Raw genomic sequence first — 3,780 nt, forward strand, 5'->3', positions numbered from 1 at the left:
AAAGACAGTATGTAATTTCAAGTATGTACTTGTACTTGTAGTAACCGCACAACTGTATTGAGACATATTAGACAGATCTCTCTGTTATTTGTTGGCCTCTACACATTAGCAACTAGTTTTAAAATTACCTTTTATTCAACAACATTAAAAGGGTCATGAACTGCCTCTGTTTTGTATGTTGTACTGTTCTCTGAGGTCCACTTTTAGGGGCCTATCATACACTTGGCGCAATGCGGCGCCAGGCACGACGCAAGTGTTTTTTGCTAGTTTCAGCCCGACTCCGTTTTCATTTTCACATCCTGCGCCACGTTGTTTAAATAGAAAATGCATTTGCACCCATTTGTGCGCCCATGGGCGTGCTGGTCTGAAAACGAGGTGTGTTCAGGTGCATTGTTGCCTAATTGTTTTGAGGCAACTGAAATAGACTGTGCCATTGACCAACTAAATCCTGGTCTAACGTCAATGTCGCACTATTTTTTGTTATTTAAAGAGCGCGTTAGTAATATGCGCCTATAGGCAGGTCCACAACATGCGTACACTCTGCTTATTACACACACAGGGACACGCAGCAGCACACAAACATGTCAAATATAAAAAATTAAAGGATTACAGTGTAAAAGATTATTATTGTGTAGGCTACATAAATATAAAAATGCCTACATGTCATAATGGATAGTCATTGCATGTATCAGAATTAGGCTACCTATTTGCCCGTGCACGAGCAGCTCCATTTCATCTCTGGAGACTCGTTCAGTCTTTGCTTGCAAATGCCGCTGTGTAAATAGCGAATCTGCCATGTCGCGAGCGGGAATGGTAGACTCTGATTGGTTTATTGCACGTTATGCCCAAAACACACCCATTACTCATTAAGAGAATAGGGACAACCTTATTTTAGACCATTTGATAGTTGCACCGACCATTTTTCCCATTGTTAAACTAGCAAAAGTGGATTCGGACATGCCCTAAGTGCACCTGCGCCTTGCGCTTTAGACCATGCTCGTTAGATCGTTAAAATAGGGCCCATAATGTTATCAAGATTTTTACATTAAAAAAATTTAGTTTGATGGGTGTGGCGGATTGTAGACTCGGAAGTAAACGCCCACTACTATGATTGGCTTGTGTATATGTTTGACAGTCAACGTCCTGCTGTGATTTAGGTTAAAAACACATAAATACTCAGTACATATCAAACGATCTGTTTAACAGACAAAGCAATAGTTATCACATAATAAAATTATTTATTGTCATTTATTGTCATTCCGCTACATGTGTGGACATACAGTGGAACGAAATGTCGTGTCTCGCAGGACCACGGTGCTACATAAACATAAATATAAACATACAACACTAGACGGAAGAACAATTTTTAAACCTATACATAACCAACTTACTGAAAGCGGTAATCTAACTATACATATACTATAAATAGTTGACTATTCATATACATAACCTAAGACAGATTTTACAAGTACCTTACATAATAACTGTGCATGATATTGTGCAAAAGATGAAATATGATTTGTGGTGCATTCACAAGTAAACGTTTGTTAAGTCCTTATTAAGTTCTTGTAACATGGAGTGTTGATAAGAAAGTGTCTGGTGCATTTAGAGAGAAAAGAGTGTGTTCCTACATGTGGTTTGTCTAGCCCACTCACCTGTGTGTAGCACACTCAGAATTGCACAACGTTTTTGAGACGTTTCGAAATGTTTCGAAAATTCATTTTAATTAGTATTCTCTTCATGCACTTTTGACATAATATTTTCCTATGATTTAAGATCCTAATCTAGTATAGTATTTAGTACAGATTTTCTGCAAATTGGGATGCAGTCGCTGTTCCAAAGAAGACAGACATTGGCAGGCACTCTTATAACAAAAGTTAAATCATAATGAGCTTCATATCAGCCTGATGGGAAAAAGATGGTTAAAGCAAGAGACTTGAAGTATAATGGTATTCCGCAGTGCTTCATCAAACTTAATTAGGGGTCTAAAAGACAGAAAAACTTGGCTGTGAACCAAGATGAGGTGTCATGACCAAAAGCAGAAGGCAGAAGACAAGCACATAAAATTTTTTCCAACTATTAACGCACGTCCCGCAGAGACGCCTGTCAAATGGCACAAAAAATGAGTAGTGATCACAGCAATGTTGTCAATCAGTGACCTTCAGCTAGCAGCACGACTACTTAATTGGAACCATCACGTGCCATACTGATGAATACAAGTGACATCGTACAACTAGTAATTGTTTAGAAGCTGCGTAATGCAGGTTCATCAAGTTCAAACTTGCAATTTAGCTGACACTTTCATCAACTTTCAGTTCACAAATTACAGGAACAAAACTTCTGAAGTAACTTACCAAGGCTTGTTATTTTGTATGGAAGCCTGTTTCTGCCATGGAATTTAAAAAAAAGGTAATTGCAACTTTTTATCTCACAATGAGTTTATATCTCAGATTTCAGACTTTCAGACGTTTTTCTAGCAATTTTGTGTTTACATTTCGCAATTCTGACTTTTTTTCTATAGAACTATGAGATAATCTCAGAATTCTGACATATTTCTTTAGAATTGTAAGTTTAAATCTCACAGAATTGCAACTTTAATTCTCCCAATTCTGACTTTTTTATTTAAAATTATGAGTTTTAATCTCACAATTCGGACTTTTTTTATTTAGAATTGTAAGTTTAAATCTTGCAATTGACCCTTCGCAAAGAACTTGATTGACAGGCGATCTGACCAATCGTAATGCCGAATCTGCCATCTTGTCCGACAAACAAATCAGACAGGAGAGTAGATTAACTTCGGTGGACTTCAACTTGAAAAATTGTGTGCATTGATGTCTTTCCGAAGTTGAAATAAAATGTGTTCTGATGTTCATTCACGTTTATTTTGTGCTGTACGTAAATATAAAAAAGACGATCGGTTCACATGCTGCTTGAACTGAGGCACTACCTGACCTGTCACGACACATTAAAGAGCTACAAAACAGTATTTATGGGCGTAGCCATCATTTCAGAAGTGAGGGGGACAGAAATGTTATATATATATATATATATATAAATAACATTACAATATAACATTTCTGTAATCTATATAACCTACCAGTCAACAGTTTTTGAACAATAAGATTTTTAATGTTTTATTTCTCTTCTGCTCACCAAGCCTGAATTTATTTGATTCAAAGTACAACAAAAGCGGTAATGTTGTGAAATATTTTTACTATTTAAAATAACTGCTTTCTATTTGAATATATTTTAAAATGATTGCGGTGATCAAAGCTGAATTTTCATCGTCATTACTCCAGTCTTCAGTGTCACATCCTTCAGGAATCATTATAATATGCTGATTTGCTGCTCAAAAAAACTTTTTTAATAATAATTATTATTATTATCAATATTTAAAACAGTTGAGTAAATTTTTTCTGGATTCTTTGATGAATAGAAAGATCCAAAGATCTGCATTTATGTGAAATAAAAAGCTTTTGTAACATTACACACTATACCATTCAAAAGCTTAGAGTCAGTATAATTTTAATTTTTTTGGAGAAGAAATTATAGAAATTAACACTTTTATTTAGCAAGGATGCTTTAAATTGATCAAAAGTAATGATAGACATTTATAATGTTACAAAAGGTTTCTATTTCAGATAACCTAAATGCGGTTCTTCTGGACTTTCTATTCATCAAAGAAACCTGAACAAATTCTACTCAGCTGTTTTCAACATCATAATAATAATAATAAATGTTTTTTGAGCAGCAAATCAGAATATCAGAATGATTTCTGAA

At 35.1% G+C, this 3,780-nt stretch overlaps 1 protein-coding gene and 1 long non-coding RNA gene across 2 annotated transcripts in view; one reads left to right on the top strand and one right to left on the bottom strand.

The window, feature by feature from the left end:
* The window catches only part of slc35f1 (solute carrier family 35 member F1), a 100,695-nt gene that overhangs the window by 68,367 nt on the left and 28,548 nt on the right, over nt 1–3,780 (bottom strand). The gene's annotated exons all lie outside the window — the stretch shown is intronic.
* LOC107603091 (uncharacterized) overlaps nt 1–3,780 on the top strand; it is an 18,677-nt gene that overhangs the window by 7,860 nt on the left and 7,037 nt on the right. Inside the window, exon 2 of the long non-coding RNA XR_001611097.1 lies at nt 1,398–1,399. This is a non-coding gene — a long non-coding RNA (uncharacterized lncRNA). The remainder of the gene's footprint in view (nt 1–1,397; nt 1,400–3,780) is intronic.

Source organism: Sinocyclocheilus grahami, unplaced genomic scaffold, assembly GCF_001515645.1.
Source record: "Sinocyclocheilus grahami isolate Dianchi unplaced genomic scaffold, SAMN03320097.WGS_v1.1 scaffold340.1, whole genome shotgun sequence".
Classification (NCBI taxonomy): domain Eukaryota; kingdom Metazoa; phylum Chordata; class Actinopteri; order Cypriniformes; family Cyprinidae; genus Sinocyclocheilus; species Sinocyclocheilus grahami.